Source organism: Pongo pygmaeus, chromosome 2 (assembly GCF_028885625.2).
Source record: "Pongo pygmaeus isolate AG05252 chromosome 2, NHGRI_mPonPyg2-v2.0_pri, whole genome shotgun sequence".
NCBI lineage: Eukaryota > Metazoa > Chordata > Mammalia > Primates > Hominidae > Pongo > Pongo pygmaeus.
The window spans coordinates 128011026-128032341 of NC_085930.1; the positions used below are offsets into that span (position 1 = coordinate 128011026).

At 36.5% G+C, this 21316-nt stretch overlaps 1 long non-coding RNA gene across 1 annotated transcript; it reads left to right on the plus strand.

Moving 5' to 3' along the window:
- The first annotated feature begins 6199 nt into the window (after positions 1 to 6199).
- LOC129034010 (uncharacterized) lies at positions 6200 to 19727 on the plus strand. The gene is made up of 8 exons (XR_008501734.1): positions 6200 to 6254; positions 7411 to 7596; positions 8009 to 8104; positions 9758 to 9876; positions 16479 to 16573; positions 16800 to 16865; positions 17967 to 18028; positions 19464 to 19727. It is a non-coding gene; the product is annotated as an uncharacterized LOC129034010 (long non-coding RNA).
- The last annotated feature ends 1589 nt before the right edge of the window (positions 19728 to 21316 follow it).

Genomic DNA, 21316 nt, shown 5'->3' on the forward strand with positions numbered 1-21316 from the left:
ATATATACACATATATACATATATATGTGTGTATACATATATACACACATATATACATATATATGTGTGTATACATATATACATATATGTGTGTATATACACATATATATGTATATACACACACACACACACACACACACAATAGAATATTCAGCCTTAAAAAGGAATGAAATTCTAATACATGCTACAATTTGGGTGAACCTTGAAAACATTATACAAAGTGCAAGCAGACACACACACAAAAAAACAAATATTGTGTGGTTCCACTTACATGTGGTATCTAGAATAGTCAAATTCATAGAGGCAAAATATAAAATAGAGGTCAGCAGTGGCTGTGGGGAGAGGGGAATTGGTAGTTATTATTTAATGGGCACAGAGTTTCTATTGAGGATGATTAAAGGCTTTAGAAATGGGTAGTGGTTATGATGGCACAACATCATGAATGTATTTAATGCCAGTGAATTGAACAAATAAAAATGGTTACAGTGATACATTTTGCATTACGTATATTTTACCACAATAAAAATAAAAACTAATTGCTGTTTGATTTCTCTAGACCACTGCTTCCCATCCACTCCCAATTAGTGATAATAACTAAGAGGCACTGAACACATACTATTAAGCAGACTTTCTGAGCTATGAAGTAGCATGCAAAATTGTCATCACAGGCATTATAGTGTATGAGAACAGAGGATTTAAATAACAAGACAAGTCATGGAAAACTGTAGAATTCCTTTCACTAGTAAAAGACATCCAAAATTTCACAAGTCTAAAAAGTGGAAAAGGACATTATTTCATCATTCTACAAAAGTCTACAAACATGACCATAACAGAACACATAAGAAATTTGAAGCCTGCTTTCAATCTCACTATAAACAAACCTCTAATATATGGCTGAGATCACGCAACGGTTCATAAAAACATAAGCATTTTATAGGAATCATATCTGTCTTCAAGTCCAATACAAAAAAGGTAAATCTAATAATAACCCATGATTTTGCTGCAATGAGAGCTCTAAGGAGCAGATATTTTCATTAAGTTGGTCTATCACAGGCCCCTTCTAAAAAGTTTTAGCTAAGAAAGTGCCCAGAAGTTCATTACATGGTAGGTTTAATACCCAAAGACATGCCTGTATACTGACTCCAAGAACAGCAGTATTCTAACTAGGTTCTGGAAAGTTCTACCTGAGATATACTGAATCTAAATAACCACAGTATTAAGATCAAGGTCAAAACTCCTTTGGGTCCATTTCAGCAATTTAAATTTTGATGAAAATTACCACTGGTTGGATTGGCCTAATCAAAGCAAAACTGATTTAGTTGATCGATGCTCAAACTTAAGGTCCCTTATGGTTCTAGCATACTTCCATCGTATTGTTGCAAAAATTGTTGAAATATGCAGCCCTTCCATCCTAAGGGCTATTAATTTTGAGACTATGAGTACCCACAGTCTTGAGTTTATGATTGCCTACTTCGTTGTTTAATAAAACATTAGCAATTGTCAATTAAGCTTTAATGATAGTATTAAAATGCAAAACAGGATAATTCATACACTTTTCTATTACTTGGAAACAGAATTTTTGTTCTACAGAACAAAATCTGTTAAAATAGCCTTTATGTATAAATTGAAACAGAATAATTTGCTTAAAACAGATAATAATTAACTCATGTGGCTTTAAAATTTACAAAGTGTTGTAATGTACATTTCCTTATCTAATTCTCATTAATATGTTGTGATGTGGGCTGTAGACTGAATATTCAAGTTTTCAATTATAAAATCTAAAACAAAAACATAATGCAAATAGCAATGGCTCTCAGAGTGAACTGAGTGCTACCTTAAATTTACAAAAGAAATCTTCATAATTTTTTTCTTGATAAAACCAGCAACAATTTCCTTGGGACTAGAACTATAGTGTTGAAACGATTCTTGGGCCTAAGTCACATGTTTGTGCCATTTGACATTACATTATGTGGGCAAGTGAAGCAAACACAAATATAAATATAAAAAGAAAACACAAAGATAAAACTTAATAAGTAGCTATAATACTAGTCATCTTAATCACCACAGAAAGACAAGAAAGGAAGGATGAAAATCTGCTATTCAAAATAAATGTCAGTGGCTCATGTCCCCAGCACTTTGGGAGGCCAAGATGGGAGGATCACTTGAGCCCAGGAGTTCAAGGTCACCCTGGGCAACATAGTGAGATCACATCTCTACAAAAATAAATAAATAAATGTGAGTTAACCTTAAATTATTTTAGGAAAGATTTTAGTTTTTAAAATTAGTTTGTTATCCTTGAGTTTATGTTTTGAGGACTGTGTGTTTTGAACACATAACAATGATAAATAACATTTTTAAAAGAAGATCAAAACATATGACTGCATTTAAAATTGAGATAAGCAACTCCAAGAAGCAAGGGCACCAAAATATTCAGGAACGAGCAGGACCCAGCAAGGCCTGTGGTCCTTTGCATACATAAGTAAGCAGAGGATTCTGGGAATTTGGCTCTGTTGGGAAGAGGCTGGAGTTGGACTCCTCTGCTCCTAAGAGGAGGAAGAATATATGCTGCCAACCATTGCCTATAGCTGCTACTTACACGAACCTCATGCCTAATGAGGCAGATGGACACACACACCACCTTGCAACAAGATGCTGAGCCAAGCCATCCCCTGACTCTGTGACTGATTCTGCAATAGCCCAATCATCACCGAGGGACAAGAGCAAGAAAGCACCAGTATGAGACATGGTCCTGGATCAAAGGCCAGGTGGTCAGGCAGGAGGCAGGTGGGTGCAACCTCAAAACTGCTAAATGGGGATAAATTATACAGAGAAAGAGACAGTCTTCAATACATGATGAGCCAGAAAACCCTTAAAACCAAGACACATAAATGAAATTACAGTTAAGAAAGACAGTCTATGAATCAGATTATGGATTTATGCCAAAAAAGTTGTTTAATACCCTCAAGAAGATAAAGAAGTAACACTCATAAAATAAATAAGAGGTCTAAATCCAAAGCAGTCAGTAATAAAGTAAGAACAGATAATGATAAATACATATTAGTAAAATTAAACTTATAAACATTAAAATGTTTAAAAAGATAGACAAAATAAAGTGCTAGTCAAGCCCAAAGAGAAAAATAATTAATAAATTGGAAGGCAGTCTAAGGAATTCACTCAGAATGTAGCACAGAAATAAAGGGATTTTAAGATATCTGTGTCTGTATGGATAGAGAGAGAGAAACAGAGACAGAGACAAAGACAGAGAGAGAGGCTCAAACACATAGCAAAAATAGTGCCATATAAATAGAATCAAAGATATGATGGAGAAATAATATTCTTGAAGATAACTACTCAGATTAGTATGAAGACTAGAAGAGTCATTATCTAGTAAAACTGAAGATGTGACTTCCCTAATCAAGCAATTCCATAATTGATAAGAATATGAATAAGAATATGCCAATAATTTTTAAAGTTAGATAAAATGAATAATTTTCTGGAAAAGCATAAAAACACAAAAATTGGCTCAAGAAAAATGGAATTCCCAAATAAACCTAGAAAAAGTGATTAATTTTTTTCAATATCTACCAAAAGAAAACCCTAACCTCCCACAATTTTATATTTTAACCCATATTCAAGAAATAATGTCTCATATATGAAAAGTTCATATAAAGACATTACTAATCTTGTAGTAATTAAAACGGTGTGATGTTGATGCACAAATGGAAACAATGTACCAATGAAATAGAAAACTCAGAAACAGATATATCTATGTATCATATGGTATATTGCAAAGATGCCCTATAAATTAGTAGGGAAATGTACCCTTATGGCCTACTGAATAATACAGATGCTCTCATTTAAGCCATTCAAAGTCATCACCAAATGGCTCAAACTTATCTCTGTAATCTTACAGCCGATTACTTCCCCCACTATATCATATGTCCTGTCAAAACTCATCTAATCATTATTTCCCTAAAAAAGCTGTGAGGACCTGCCTCTATTACTTTTATCCCTGCTGGATTTTCCACTTAGAATGCCCTTTTAACTCCCCAGTACCCCCTGGCACATTAAAGCTATTTCTCAAGGCAAAAATCAAAGAGTACATAACAAAAAATACACTTCTCAATAACAAACATCACACAGGGATTGGATGCTGGCTATTTGGGTGAATGTGTTATCCCTTCTATTGAGCTGAAAATCATCAAGGGCAAGGATTGTCGATCTATTAACGATGTCCCTTACCCACATAGTCACACACACCTACAGTGGCCTAAGACATGATAAATGATTAATAAAAAAACTTTCAAATTGAATTTAGGAGTTGAAATAACGTCAAGACACTGTTACCCACAACTTGAAATGTGTCCAATTTTCCAAAATTGGAAAAGATATATTCTATACGATTTTCAGGTCCTAGGAAAAATAATCTAGTCTCCTATTACCAATTACCAATACATTTTAACTATCATCGCTTGCCAAAATTAGAGACCCATGAGTGGTCGATACAGGTTAGGGATTCTTATCATTTAATCCAATTATGTTCCATTTGTATCAGTTATTTTCAGTCCATTAAAACACTTACTCAAACTCTTGGGTTTTCCCCTATCTTCCTTTTTAAAAGTATTTCCTTCAATATGTTAAATGAATAAAAGAGGCTTTTGCTGAATCCCTGCAAAAACATACTAAATGACTGAGACTAGAGCAAATATACCTCCTGAATTAAAGTACAGAAATAGTCTTTAGAGAGAATAATAGCCTAATAATATAGGAGATGCTGAAGACTGAAAACACAAAGTCTTAGGGCTCTTATACGAAAGGCATGTGGCAGGGAATCTGTGTTTTTCATTGTGAAGGGGAAAAATTCAGATTTTAGGCATAAATATACCTCCATCCTGATGGAAAGGAGACACCAATGGGACCAAGTTAATAAAATTAAAACCTAAAAAGGACTGGGTAGAAGTAGGGTCAAGATAGGAAAGCCGAACATTCAGGTTTCCTCTGCATTCGCATCAGTTAATCTGTAAGTCAAGCGGTAAAGGCAGCAGCTACAGAAGCTAAGCTAACAGTTATTGCCAGGCGCGGTGGCTCACGCCTGTAATCCCAGCACTTTGGGAAGCCGAGGCGGGCAGATCACGAGGTCAGGAAATCAAGACCACCCTGTGAATGGTGAAACCCCGTCTCTACTAAAAACACAGAAAATTAGCCGGACGTGGTGGCGGGCGCCAGTAGTCCCAGCTACTCAGGAGGCTGAGGCAGGAGAATGGCATGAACCCGGGAGCAGAGCTTGCAGTGAACCGAGATTGCGCCACTGCACTCCAGCCTGGGAGACACAGCGAGACTCCTCTCAAAAACAAAAAACAAAAAAAAACAGTTATTAGAGGCAGTTCAAAGGCCTGGAGGCCAAACTTTGAAAGCAGAGGTGATGAAAGTCTTGGGTACCAGGGATCAAGAGCAAGTCAAGCATCTGAAACACAAAAAGGTCAAAGCAGAGGTGAAGAGGATAACAGGATTTCAGTGACCAAAGTACACATGAATACAGAATTGTGAATGTCATACTGAGCAAAACTCTGGCACCAAGAATAAGAATGCAAGAATGTCTGATTTGTGAAAGAATCATGATATGTTATGAAAATTGATACTTTCTGATTTCTGCTATACATCTTACTAATTATAAATTATTCTGAGTTGACCAGTAAATGCAGAAAGTATTTAAACCAGCCAGAGCCCAGGAGTGTTCTGGATACAGATGAGCTCTGTGGGCATCTGGAACAGAAGAACTGGATGTGGCAGACTGTATCTTCCAAAGATGATCACCATAGTATCTCCTATCCAATATGCTGTTCTGCAATATGACTTTGACATTTCCTCATCAAGAAGTGGAGTCTTATTACCTTACTCTGGGCTTGGCTTTAGTGGTTTGTTGAAACAGTAGCATATGACAGAAGTGACACTCTAACCTCTGAGAAGACTGTAAAAGCACCTTGCAATTTCTACTTGAGCCTCTTAAAAGGATCACTCTTGGGATGCTGTCTCTGAGGACTATTGCCATGTGAAAGGTCTCAGCCACATGAAAAGGTTATTGGTTGGTGTTGAGGCATGTAGCCCCAGCAGAACTCCTAGGAAATAGTCATCATCAACTGCCAGCCATGCCACATTCCAACTCAATTGAACCTTTAGACGAATGTAGCCCTAGCCTCTATTTGACTTCAACTGCAAGAGAAATGCCAAGCTGAGACCAGTTAAGCCACAGAACTGTGAGATATAAAAATAAATTGTTATTTTAAGCCATATGTTTCAAGGTGGCTTGCTATATAGCAATAGATAATCAGCACCTAGGGTTACAGGGATGATTTTTTAAATTATCTCTATCTATGGCTAGTAATACTGGGGCCATGACACTTACAGTTATCAACTCCGGCAGACTCAGAAATTCACTCAGCTCCCCTACTCCACCCTTTTTGGTTCTCCAATAAACTGTTTGGTGATGGATGGCTATGAAAGTTAAATGAGACTTGGTATTACCTGGGAAGTTTGATTTGCAGCAACTCTACAATGCCTATTGTTGCACATAACTAAGATGTGACTAGAGCCTGGAACAACTGAAAATGCAGAAAAGTCTGTATTATAAGACCAGGGTGGAGAGCAAGTACTGAAGAAAATTGAGTGATCACTAAATACATTAGAGAATCCACACTCTAGTGATAAGTGGCATTTGAAGGGAGAAAAGAGAGATAAATGAGACCTTTCTCAATTAATACCAGTACTTGTGTTGCTTGTTATATTGTTGCATTTCCTCCTGAAATATTACAGGCACCAGGCTATTTCACTTACCTCCAAACCTTCAATTGTTTAGTCTCTGTTAATGCAAGGTCATAATGCAGAACATAATAAGATTCTCAGTTTACAGTCAATTCTCAATTATTCAAGGCTTATGGAGTTACAGCGCAGACCAGTAGATCTCTGCTTAAATATTGGTTTCATTGACATTTGGACACATCTGGAAATTCAGTCTGCTTAATTTTGATTTTGCTGACTTCACAACTCAGTTATTTGAACTCTAAATACCTAATCACCTCTAGTGCAAGTTTGGGCTAGATGGACAGCAGGAGAAAAATAAACATTTATAGATTGTCTTTTGCATTTTACATACATTATCTAATTTAAGCCCCATAGCAACTCGATGAGATATTACTATCCTTATTTCATAGAAAATGAAACTGAGGCTCAGAAAGTTCAACTTAAGTTTGCTTCCTTCCCCATTTTGTTGCTTAACAATATAATTAAGAGAATAGACTCTAGAATCAAACAGACTGGAATTATCTATTTATCATAATATGTTTTTATTAAAATGAGTTTTTAAATGTATAGTTTGTCTCTGTTTTTACATCTGGCAGTTTCTCAATGATTTAGCTTTCAGAAAAGTCATATTTTTCTCAAATGACCTAGCTTTTACCTTCGTTAACTCACACCTACACCCATCTGGTGAACAAGTAGCATTAGAAGTGAAACCAGCAACCATTTAACAGCAAACAGTAGCAGCAGCATGCACCAAAAGAGAATGGAAAGTGAAAAGAACACAACAGATCATTTTAAAAGGTACATGCTCTAGAATTTTTTAACAATGTTTGAGCGTTGTTCTCAGAACTACAATTCTAGAAGTCAGTGAATGCTGAGTTTTATTTGGAAAGCATGGTCCCACCTTGTATAAAGAGAAAAAAGCAGCCCTAGAATAACAGTACCAATTGTAAAGGGCTATTTCATGGCATCAATTAAAGCATGCATGCCATCAGTATAGTCTTTTGCCAAACATGGACCTTCAGTGTGGATACACGAATCTCTGCCAACTTAGCTTCATATTTTACATGAAATATGGATACAACACAGGATAGAAATATAAATGGTCTGCAGTGTGACTTGCAATTTCTGCCTATTAAAAAACTGTGTGTTGGTGACTTATCCATTAACTAAGGGACTTAACTCTAGGCAGGTTGTTCTAATTCTCTTCCAGTAATGTGTCAATTGCCTGGTTCTTGACTGACAGCTGAAATTAAACAAAAAAGTGACTTCCGTTCTACAGTGCGACAATCTTATGGGAACACTAGAGGTAAATTTTTTAAAAGTCTGCAATCTCTAATATAATGAAAGCATAAAAGCATTTGCAGGCATCACATAAGATGCAACAATAGAATGTGGACTGCTCTAAATCAGAGAGCACACAGACCATGCTGAAGATTAAGTAATGACAGTACACAAATTAACTTCAGCAGTAATCTTTGAGGAATACATTTCACTGCAGTAATATTAATCTAAAATTAATACATTTCACTGCCTGCATAGGCAGGCAGGAGGGAAAGCAACAAATAAAAGCAAAGATCAAAAGAGAATCTCTGGCAAATAGCTATTCTGCAATTTCTAAAATGCAAGATAAAATGAAGGAGCCCAATGTTAGGCCTAACCCCTTTTAATCTAAATGAAAATGTGAAGAAATTAAAACTGTCTGTAACTGATAACTAACCAGCCAGAATTGTATGTCAATCCACAGAGACAAGTTAAAAACAGGTAAAAACAGCAGATTATTTTATATTGGCAATCAAATATGTATGAAAGAAGGAGTAAAATGTTTTAAAAATTGGCAAGAACTACTTAGAAAATAAGATTCCCTGAAGAAAAATTATCAAGGACACGTCTAAATACATGTTAGAATGAGCCAATATGGGACAACTTCCCATTATCAACTATTAAGACAAAGGTTCTAGACATGGCTTAAAAGCATTAGCTTTATCTGATGCTCTGACAGTGCAGAGTGATATTGGACCCAAATGTAGGATCTAGAGGATGACAGCTTGAATGTTAGTATCTTAGCTGAATCAGGCTCAGGGTGGGGAGAGTGATGTTAGAACCAGGACTCTTGCAGAGAGCCAGAAACTAGGTCCAAGCAGCCAATTCATGAAACTAGAGAAACTAGAAAGATTCTGACCCCATGGAGGCAAAGTGTCAAGGAAACTTGCCTTCAGGATGGGAAAATAGAAAGTTTTCTTAAAGCAATTTAGAAACCCATGTTTGCCCTACATGCGGATGTAGAATCAAAGTTACACTTCCTTCATGGGGCAGAAATTTTAAGCCAAGAAATTAACATAAGAAAACTGGTCTGGAACTGATGACACATCTATGGAACTGATGAAACATCTAGAGCACTGACAGAAGTAAATAATACCACTTTCAATGGGTGCTTTCAGATCACTGGTGACTCAGACACTGGCAACACAATAGAAACAACAGGGAAAAGATGAACTCACAATAGAAAATTACAAATTACACAGGGAAATGCATCACCATGAGGAGGAGACAGCATACCAAAAAAAGGGAAAACTTCACAACCTAAAGATTAGGCATGATACAACTATTTGAGTTTATAAACTAAATGTGTTTAAAGTTATGAAAGAAATTAAAAATAGAAATAATAATGAACATCCTAGATATTTCTTGATTTCTGAATTATGTCCTCAGACATTCCTTTGGTAATTTTGGAATCTAAAAACTGGGGTAGGAAGGTAGTATACACTACAAAGGACACAAGGGAACTTTTGTGGGTAATGGAACTATTCTATAACTTGATTGATGTGGCATTACAAAACTGTATATGTGTGTCAAAACTCAACGAACCATACATCTAAAAGAGTGAATTTTACTGTATGTAAAGTATACCTCAGTGCCTTATGCCAAAAAATAAAATAAAGTAAAATCTCTCCTCTTTCAGGATATCCATAGACAGCAGAAAAAACAGCAAAATAGATATTTTCACTCACAGAAAATGAATGTTTGCAAAGGTTCACCAAGATATAAAGTCAACCAAAAAAGCAAACTCATGGAAAAGAAGTGAGTTCAATTTATATTAAGAATTCATTTATTAAAAGCAGTTATTACCCAAACACCAGGCCCCAAAGGCAGACACTGGTGAGGCAGCCTCACATGGGAAGGAGCTTCCCTGGTGAGATTCAGTGTCAACTCACAGCCACATCCTTTCCTATAAAAAATTTATGACAGCAAAGTTTGCTTTCATTTATAACACTGAAAAAAATAAAGCTTTAGTCAATAGATGTTGCTGAAAAGTGAAATTACATTTGTTGAATTAGAAAATAAGAAACATAATTTGAATCCAGATTGTACCAGTAATTATTAATATGATCCTATGCCAGATGTCTCACTTCTCTATTTCTTAGATTCCTCATTTGCGAAAACATAAGGAATTAGCCAAATGATCTTGTGGGTCCATTCCTGCCCTCATGTTCTAACAGTGTGATTAATTTGGGCTTAGACAGAGAACCACTAAGACTTTAAGGTCAAAATATGAATTGGAGAAAAATTAGAGACCTGTAAACTCTGCCATGATTGAAGCTTTATAAGACAGTAGAGTAGGAAAATCATGTTTTCCTCAAAAAAATCTTTATTTGGAGACTTCTATTGTAGAAGTTAATTTCTACACTGAAGTCGGAACATTAGAACTTGAAATTTCTCTTTCGGATTCTCTAGACCTATATTATAGTTTATATGGCACCAACTGGTATGCTGCAATTTTTATTCTGGCACTAACTACCTGCAGTTAGCAAAGATCCCACAAGTTAAGGGCTCAGTCTTCCAAAAGACTACTCTCACTTGAGACTCCAGCTGAACATCAGGGTTCCCCAGGCCACCTGCACTTTGACTGACTACAAATTTGGGGGTTCTCACAAACGCCTCAGGTTTGATAATTTTCTAGACCAAGTCACAGATCTTAGAAAGTGCTCTACTTATGATTAAAGTTTTATTATTATAAAGGATACAGATCAGGACCAGCCAAAGAAGAGACACATAAGGCAAGGCCTGAGAGGGTCCCCAATGCAGAGCTTGCATGTTCTCTTCCCATGGACAGAACAGGTCAACCTTCCATCACATTGATGTGTTCATTTGTCAGGAACCTCTCCTGAGCCTTGGTGTCCAGAGTTTTAATTGGGGTTTCATTATGTAGGCATGATTGATTAAATTATTGGCCATGTGATTCAACTCAATCTCCAGTATCTCTCCCCTCCCCATAGGTCAGACTGCCTCAAAGGAGTCACCTTTTAATCATGTTATTGGTCTTTCTGGTATCCAGCCCCCATCTAAAGTGACTAGAGGACTGATCTTGAGTCATCTAATTAGCATAAACTCAGGTGTGAACCAAAGGACTCAACACCTCTATCACTTGGGAAATTCCAAGAGCTTTAGAAGATATGTGCCAGGAACCTGAGACAGAGACCAGACAAATCTTTATCATACAGCATAGCTCACCTCAGGTCCTCTATGTACAGTCTTTTAAAATATTCTTTCTATGAATACAGGCATGCCTAGCTCCAAGATGCTAGTGGATCACAACTGCCCTAGGTACAGAGCCCCAGTCTGATATGACCTTTCAGCTTTAACATCCAACTCCAGCTAACAAACATCCCTATCGTATCACATTAAATCCCTCAGAGAAAGAATCCAAATACATCCAGTTTGAGTCAAGAGTCCATTAGTTTAAAAAGCTATGATCAGAGCAGCAAAGTTATAGGATGCTTCAAAATACGACTAACAATTCTCAGAGAACTGAACCTGGACTTGGCAAGCATCAGCCAATGTAAATCTAAGTATAGTTTCTATGGTTATGAAAAGCACAGGTGTGCAAAATGGGCTTAGAAAACATGAACAGGAAGCCATACAAGGAGAACCAAATATAATCAATCTCCAAGATTTTGCCTTCCTTCCTATGCCCTTTTATAAAGCAGATATAAAAATAGTTTGGTTCAACTATATACCAATAGAATGTCAAAAGATTAATTTTAGACATTAATTAATCAAAAGATTAATATTAAGATTAATGTTCTTGGGAGTCAAATCCAAATTGGACATGTTCTTTCTTGTGTACAAATGGTTCTGTTTTGTTTTATAGAATAATTGTAAATGGAAAGAGTGGTTTGTGGCAAATGGGAGAAAGAGAAATTCCATTTGGGAGTGTTTTCTAGAAGTAAAATATGGAGAGCTAATAGGAGACAGATAAAGACTTACCAAATATTACATATTTGAGCTAAAAGAAAAAAGGTAAAGGTCGCTTCAACTGTATGTGAGGGAAGCTAATTAAGGCTACATTAAGAAAAATGAGAATGTATCACAATGATGAAGGGATAGCTCATGAACTCCAAACGCAGAAATGTAATCTGGCCTCCAAAAGAGACAAGAATCAAGGCCTCAGAAGCCTCCAGAAGGCTGAGCCCCTTATTTTAGCATGTTTCATCTCCTAGCATTCCCATCCTGCTGTTTCTCAGCTACATAAATATGCACGATGGCCACTTCCCAACCCTAGGTTTACTTTGCCTCCATTTGAAAGGCCAAACTAAAGAAAGTTAAAAATCCTTAGTTCCAGTTCTTTCACTCTAGAAGATACCATCTGATCAACCTATTCTGGTCCAATCGGCAATGGCCAGAAGGGAAGGAATCACACAGTGCAAATATGGCTGCTGGGGGTCCCTCCCTGTAGGGCAAGAAGGCAGTTTAAAAATCATTTGTGAGTTGAGAAGATACCCCAGAAAGAGTCTCTAATACTCTCTGCTTACTTAGTTTCAGAAAAATAATAATTGCCCCGGACAAAAGACAATATCTAAGCAGCATCTCTGTGGGATACTGATGGGTTCTGTATTTAACGTTTTTATAAATTACATGAAGAGTGAATGCTCGAAAAGCCTCACATTTGCAGATAAACAAAGATCTTTGGAGTATGAATAAGCCAAGGTGACAGGAATAAAATGCCAACTTATTTACTTCAATGAGTCTACGAGAAAGGTAATACATTAGTTCTGAAAAATCAAAGAAAGATAATCTTGAAAAGAATTTCAGATAAAGCCTGAGATATTATTATTATCTAAAAGATTAATGAGAAACTTTCATCTACTGAATAACTTCTAAGACTAAAGTTATTAGTCACTCATTTACTAATGCAACAGAAATACAGAGAGAAGGCAGGGGCAAGAGGGAAGGCAGAGAAGAGGAAGGAAAGAAAGAAAAGAGAAAGGAAGGAGAAAAATGCATGCTAATACATCATGATTACCTGATGAGGCAAGTATTATCAATCCCCTTTCTCAGAGAAAGAAACTGTGACTGCAAATTTCCATAAATTACCCAAGATCACCAACTAGAAAGTAGAATAACTAAAATTCCAGCTCAGGTGTGTTTATCTGACTCCAAAGTATATGTTCTCTCCAACACATGATTATCCTAGATTTTTTAGATTTGGCATGAAATTCTTGGCAAAAACATTAAGGACTATTAAAATAGCTTAATGAAAAACCATGAGGCACTGATTTTTTTTTAACACTATGTCAAAGTGTGGAGATGCGACATAACCCCTTTGGATCCAGGTTATGAAACATGAAAGGTCAATGCAGTGTCTCTACTCACCTACTTTCACAAGCCAAAAATGCTGCCCTATTTACTGGCTAGGGCCCGGAATTTCCAAGAGAAAACTCTGGCCTCAGGTAAAATGAAAATATTCAAACTCAAAGGCAAAGAAGAAATAATAAAGAAAAAATGGATGCATCATGTTAAAGAAAAAATAGGCCTGGCACGGTGGCTCACGCCTCTAATCCCAACACTTTGGGAGGCTGAGGCAGGCAGATCACTTGAGGTCAGGAAGTCTCGAGACCAGCCTGACTGATGTGGTGAAACCTCATCTCTACTAAAAATACAAAAAAATTATCCAGGCATGGTGGCACATGCCTGTGGTCCCAACTACTCAGGAGGCCGAAGCAGGAGAATCTCTTGAACCTGGAAGGCAGAGATTGCAGTGAGCCGAGATTGGGCCATTGCACTCCAGCCTGGGTGATAGAGTGAAACTCTGTCTCAAAAAAAAAAAAAAAAAAAGAAAAAATATAAGCTACATATAGGCAAATAAACCAAAAATAAAGTTAAACTGGAAGCTGTATTTGTAATATATATGACAGTAACTATTCTTTAAAATAAATTGTATTAATATATTTAAGATATATAACATGACGCTATGGGATGCACAGAAAAAAATAGGTAACTATGTGTGATGATGAATATGTTAATGAAGCAAATTAATGAAACAAATTAACATATTCATCATCGCACATAGTTACCTATTTTTGTTTGTTGGTTTTTATGGCAACGGCAGCTAAAATCTATTCATTTAGCATAAATTCCAAATACAGTACAATTTTATTAACTATAGTCATGTTGCATATTAGATCTCTAGATGTGCTTATCCTATATATCTGCTACTTTGTATCCTCTGACTTACATCTTCCCATTTCTTCCCCACCTGAAGTAATCACTCTTTTGTTCTCTCTATATATATTTGAATTTTTATTTTTTAGATCCACAGACGAATGAGATCATGTGATATCTGTCCCTCAGTCTGGCTTATTTCACTTAGCATAATTGTCCTTCAGGTTCATCACATTGTGGCAAATGGCAAGATCTCATTCTTTTTAGAGATGAATAATATTCCATCGTATATACATACCATCGTTTCTTTATCCATTTGTCTATTGACATACACTTAAGTTGTTTTTATGTTTTAGCTATTGCCAATAATGTTGCAATCAACATGGTAGGGCAGATATCTTTATGAGGTGGTGATTTCATTTCGTTTGGGAACATGCCTACAAAAGGGACTGCTAAGTCATATAGTAGTTCTGTTTTTCATTTCTCTAGAAACCTCCATACTGTTTTTCATAATGACTATTGGGAATCTGCATTCCCACCAACAGTGTACAAGAATTACTATTCTTAATAGCTAAAAAAAAAAATCAAACAATAAGAAGAGATTAAACACAACAGAAAAGGGGCAAAGGACTAAAAGAAAAATGCATTTGCCAAATAAACTTATGAAAACTCTGCCCATCCTTACTAATGGCTTCATTATTTGTCTATCTAACTGCAAGTTTCTCTTTCTCTCACTCTCTTTTTAATGACAATATCCAGGATTACGTAAGGTATTAGAAAATGTTCTTTCTTAAATATTGCAAGTGAGTGTGCAAAATGTTACACATTTTCTATAACATCGTTACTCAACATGTATCAAAGAATAAAAACATCCATGTACTCTTTGACCCAACATTTGCACTTCTAAGAATGTATTCTAAGAAAAAGTTAGACCTTAAAAGTTATAAACATTCACATTTTTTATATGAAAGTATTTATAAAAGCTAAAACAAGTGCATTCTTGAGTAGGTCTGAAAAAATAAAACAAGATAATGTACAAAAATAGAAACTGCTAAAGAAAGTTGATCCATTTATATTTTTAAATTATTTGCAACCACTAAAAAGTATGTACTAAGAGAATATTAGTGTCCTAAATAATTGTGTTTGACACTCACCACATGTATACCAAAATATTAAGAGTGATTCTTTCTGGGTAGTACTATTGTAGAGGATTTTTACTTTGTATGTGTGTGTTGTTCTCTTTCAGTTTCTATAACAAATTAAGTTGCATTATTTTTATAATCTGAAAACAATTATTTGTTAATTAAAATGCAAATTATTCAAGAAGAGAGGCATATTTCTATTTATTTTGTCTGTGTAAAGGTTTTAATCCTGTCAGAGGAGGTCAGAAATGTGACAACACATTTTGAGTGGCTGGAAGTAAACTGTCTTCAAAAATTTGCAGAGCCTTATTGAAGTATTCCTTCCCAAAGCAAAACACAACAGTGCATTTCTAATAAGAGCAATTAGCTTTTGATGATAAATTCTACCCAAATAATACAGGATTCAGAATCTTCAAAAGCAGTAATACAAACAGTAACAACAACATAAAACAATAAAAATGATAAAATACAAAATCAAAACAAAGTCATCTCATTAAAAACAAAGGATTACTGTTGAAAATATATAGGCTATAATGAAAAAAAATTTAGTCTTTAATAACATTTTTATTTGCAAATGCCAATGCCAAAATGACTTTATTTTCCCCTCTTACTGGTGCTTTTATGATCATGTTTGGATATATCTCTAAGAGTGCTCATGCAGTTGTCTCCTAAGAAGAGTGTGATTGCTATAGGGGCCAGGGAAAACTTCCCCTTTGCCCCCTACAGGTTCGCTGAAAATCAACTAGCAAAAGGCAGACTAATAGAAGAAAAGCCAAACAAAATTTATTAATGCACACACATGTGCATGGGAGTCATAAAAAATGTAAAATCTCAAAGAAAAGGCCAGCTGGTTGATGCTTTCATGCCATGAGGTTAGGGGGTTGGAGCATGCCAAGACTGGTAATGGGAAGGAGAGAGAAACAAAAGCATGGGGCAAAGGCAATCTTATTATATAGATAAAACCTCCCAAGTAGCAACTCTCAGAAAGAATAAATGGTATCCTGTGGCTGTGTTAATCTTTTCTAGATCCGGGTAAGGGAGACGGCCGCAGAGAAAGCCTGGATTTATTATTTTACTAATGCGGTGTTTTCTCTACAGATGCAAATCTCCACAAAAGGCAGCTTTTCAGGGCTATTCCTGTCTGCATGCCCTCTGAATAACCATCTCAAAATATGTTCAAGAAGTATATTTTGGTACAAAACATTTTTGGTTTTCTTTAGTCCCCCCATTTGAAACTTTGTGTTTAGAAAATTTCACATATTAAAATGGGGTTGGTAGCTATGAAGAGATTTGGGTCAGAGATTGTGAGATAAGAGATTGGCAAAGGGGAGGGGGAAAAAGCATACATTAGACCAAGCAGCTGATATCTTCTTGAATCAGTCTAAGTCGGTTCAGTTAAACAGTTATGCCCCATTGCAGGAGGCGGCATTGCAGATGGGATCTCAAAGCCAAGTCTCTACATATGATGCAGGCAAACAGATGTTTGTAAGTAAAATGTTTGTAGGTAATATGTCTGTTAGTAAGAGGTATGTCTATGGAAACAAAGGAAAAACTAAGGCTAATGTCTAGAGTAGTCTATAAACTAGTTTTCCTCAAGTCTCTAAAACACCTTCAGTTGGATTGGGCAGGCGTGGCAATCGGGCAGATTTTTGTAGATTGTAGTTCAAATCATATGTTCTAGTGAACTTTCTGAGTAGTCCATACATCAACAGGCATGAAGGCCAAATATAGATAGATAGATAGATAGATAGGTAGGTAGATAGATAGACAGACAGACAGACAGATAGGTCCGGGCGCAGTGGCTCATGCCTGTAATCCCAGCACTTTGGGAGGCTGAGGCATGTGGATAGCTTGAGGTTGGGAGTTTGAGACCAGCCTGACCAACATGGAGAAACCCTGTCTCTACTAAAAATACAAAATTAGCCAGGCGTGAAGGTGCATGCCTGTAATCCCAGCTACTCCGGGAGGCTGAGGCAGGAGAATCACTTGAACCTGGGAGGCGGAGGTTGCGGTGAGCCGAGATGGCACCATTGCACTCCAGACTGAACAACAAGGGCGAAATATATATATTCTCATATATATAATTACATATATTTAATCTTAACTCAATAATGCTAATTTCTAGGGAAACCTAGGAAATGAGTAATTTTGGACTGTTTTATATCAGTATTTAAAGGTGAAAGCCATTTTATAATTTTTAGAAAGATATTCATTCTCAATTTTTTGTTTATTAACATCTCTAATTATATTTAGTGTTTCTATACCTTAGCAAAATAAGATGTCAAAGTAAATAAACTTATGTTTAATAATTAATGTTTTCATAGTTTAACTTACTTAGAAATGACTTAGACATATAATTATCTATTACTTAATTAAACATATATGGTTTGGCTGTGTCCCCACGCAAATCTCATCTTGAATTCCCACGTGTTGTGGGAGGGACCTAATGGCAGGTAATAGAATTATTGGGGTAGGTCTTTCCTGTGCTATTCTTGCGATAGTGAATAAGTCTCCTGAGATCTGATGGTTTCAAAAGAGGAGTTCCCCTGCACAAGCTCTCTCTTTGCCTGTTGCCATCCATGTAAGACATGACTTGCCCCTCCTTGCCTTCTGCCATGATTGTGAGGCCTCTCCAGCCACATGGAACTGTAAGTCCATTAAACCCTTTTTCCTCTATAAATTACCCAGTCTCAGGTATCTCTCTATCTGCAGCATGAAAATGGACTAATACAACATGACTTTAAGATTTTAAATTACTAAAAATAATTTTGAAAGTATAATACAGATACCACACTTCCCCATGACTTCCCCAGTTGTCCTGAGTCCCATGTACCATGTGGCACCAAAGAGGCTATGAAGGATAGCATTTATCTGGGTCCTAGATTTACATATCAGAGGTAGAGCCCAGGATAAAGGACAGAGCTCTGAAGATGGTAGCTGGTAGCCCAGGTGCCGCAGGCACACATATGTCCCCAGGCCTTCTTATGGCCACCTACCCAGACCCCAGAATCCAGAGACCAAAAATCAGAAACATAAGCTCACAGTAAGATGTGTGCAAAGCTTCCAGTGAGCCCAGAAGCCAGCCCTTATTGCTTTAGCGTACAGGCAAATCAAGCAAGTACAAAAAATACTATAAAAGCAGCAGTCATATGATGTTAAAACATGTAGCAGAGACAGCATATACCTATCTGAAAGTAGATCCAGGCAAAAAAGTCTAAACTATATTTAGTACTGACAATTCTGAAGACTTTCCTATTTTATTTTACCAACAGTTTTTAAACTAGCTTTACTTTCCAAAGATTATCTCAGATCACACAGCAGTATCACATACACATAATACACACTGACATACAGACAGACACAAAGACAGAAGCAGATCGTATAGCTTTCATTAAGATTCTTCATTTGCTGGCTTCCAAATAGTTTTGCTTTCCCCAATTCAGATCAATCTTCTGATTACTCATTTTACTCCCCTAAGAAAACAGGTAGGCAACCCCAAATTTGTACTTCTAAAGGAATGACTCTTAGGTGGAACAAGGTAGAAAATTTATATCTCAAAGACACAAAACATAGATCTAAACATAATTATCCACCAAGACAAAGAGGGGCTTAGGTAAATGCACAGATAAGGAAAGATAGCCAGGAAAAGTACATTAAATAAAAGTAAGGTTTGTTATGTAAACTTGCCTTTCTCATTGTATAAGTTTCTCATGGTTTAGATACAGAGAGGAAGGTGCCCTTGCAAATGGAGGTTTTCTTTACAGATATAAATTTCTTTCACAAAGAGCTTTTAAATAGCCAGTGAAATGCCATAAATATGTACTTTGGAGACAGATTTAGTTGAATAGGTGGCTTTTAAAATTAGTTTCAATTTCTTAACTGGGTCATTGATTTCAGGGCAACATCCATTAACAAATAGGGCCAAATCAACTCATAACTCTCACGACTCCATGAGAAAGAAAGGCGGCCCCAAAAGGGGTCACTGGGACCTTGGCTTTGTTCCTCAAGGGGTCCCAGAGTCACTAACATATCTTTTAGATCTGTTTATGTGGTAATTGAAACTCTCTTATTTTCTTTCTTCAGTTTTTCATCCAGTGACCACCAAATGGAGGAATTATGGTCTTGAAGGGGAATGTATCAATCACTCAAGGAAACTAGATAGGGGACTGAAGGTGGCAAAAGGAGGGGCATAGCAAATGGAAGGTGTCCTAGAGTCACTCTTAAACTTTGAGAAGTTTGAGATATTAGGTTGGTGCAAGAGTAATTGTAGGTTTTATCATTACTTTTAAGAGCACAAGGACCAAACATATGAATATTTATACTAAAAAATAAACTAGAGTTGCTTCATCTAAGACTACTGTAAATGCTTTTCTCCCATTAATCTTAATTTGAAAAAGGAAAAAGAGATAATCAGTGATTTTTACCGACCTCTCAACAGGATTCGGGACAGACACCTGGGAATCTGACTGGGAAGATATTCTTACCCTACGGCTGGCGTGTCAGATCCTGGGTTCCCTTGATGTGACATCCAGAGGAGCAGAGTGGTTTTGGTTATCCTGCTCAGTACAACAAAACTGCAGAAGCCAAGGGGAAACTTCCCCTTCGCCTTCTGAAGGCTCACTGAAAATCAGCTGACAAACTGCCATTAGGAGAAAAGCCAAACAAAATTTATTATTGCACACACATGTGCATGGAAGTAATACAAAATGTGAAAACTCAAAGAAAGGGCCAGGTGGTTAACGCCTTTACACCATCTTGAGGTTATAGAAAAAACATGGGCTTGGAGTGTGGCAAGACGGTTATAGGAGGGAGAAAGAAAGGCATGGGGCAAAGGTGGGCTTGTTGTGTACATGAAACCTCACAGACAGCAGCTCTTAGAAAAAAAGACACGGTGGTTTGTGGTTGAGTACATCTTTTCCAGATCTGGATAAGGGGGAGGGCCTCAGAGAAAGTCTGGGTATTTATTTCACTAACGTGGATTTTTCTCTACAGATGCAAATTTCTTCCACAAAAGGCAACTTTTCAGGGCTATTCCTGTCTGTAGGCCCTCTGAATAGCCCTCTTGAAATATGTCACTGAAGTATATTTTGGAGTGAAATATTTTTGTTTTCCTTTATTGGCAAAAGAGAAAATGTGTTAGTTGCAATATTTAAAGGAAACAAAAAATAGACTATGCTCATAATTAATATAATTGTATTATATTTTTAATTTCCTATAAAGATAGTATAGATTGAGTTAGATTTAAATAAGTCTGGCACCTCTTTTCCTGCTTTTCTTTCCGTCCAAAATATTTCTCCCACCTTACACCAAAATGTCCAGCACACACTATTATTGAGTCATTCCCTAGGGTCCTAAAGGCATTTACTTTATCAAGAGGCTATCATTATTGAAAGGCAAATACTCCCTGAGCCAAATTCAGCTCAGTAATTAATTAGTTGGAGTCATCTGAGAGTAAGAAAGTGACCAGAAATAACATATAGGTGAGGGGACTGTGTACCAAGGACATTCTAAGAGGGCATATGGGAAACAAATGGCAAAGCTAAAGGATCATAAAATCAAGCACTGCTTATCAGCTATGTATCCACGTGAAGATGATTAATATAATGATAAAATTCAAAAAACATATGCTTTTAAAAATCAAGAAGGCATCTACTTCAGCTCACACTATTAAGGAATAGAAAGCAAACCACTCATTTCCTGAGATGAGCAGCTTCCTCTACTAACCACAAGGTGGGGCTCTATTTGAGATTGCCATGTTTGGATTCCATACTCAGAGCCAAAACAGCAACTTGTATTAGAAATCCCATTTATAAACCATTTCCTTCCAGTCAAATCAGTTTTAAATAGTACTTGCTGCTGTTAAACCACTTTGCCCAAGTATAGACTTCTGTCCATTGAGAACCGTTCATTAACGATGTTGCATTTATATAGGCAAA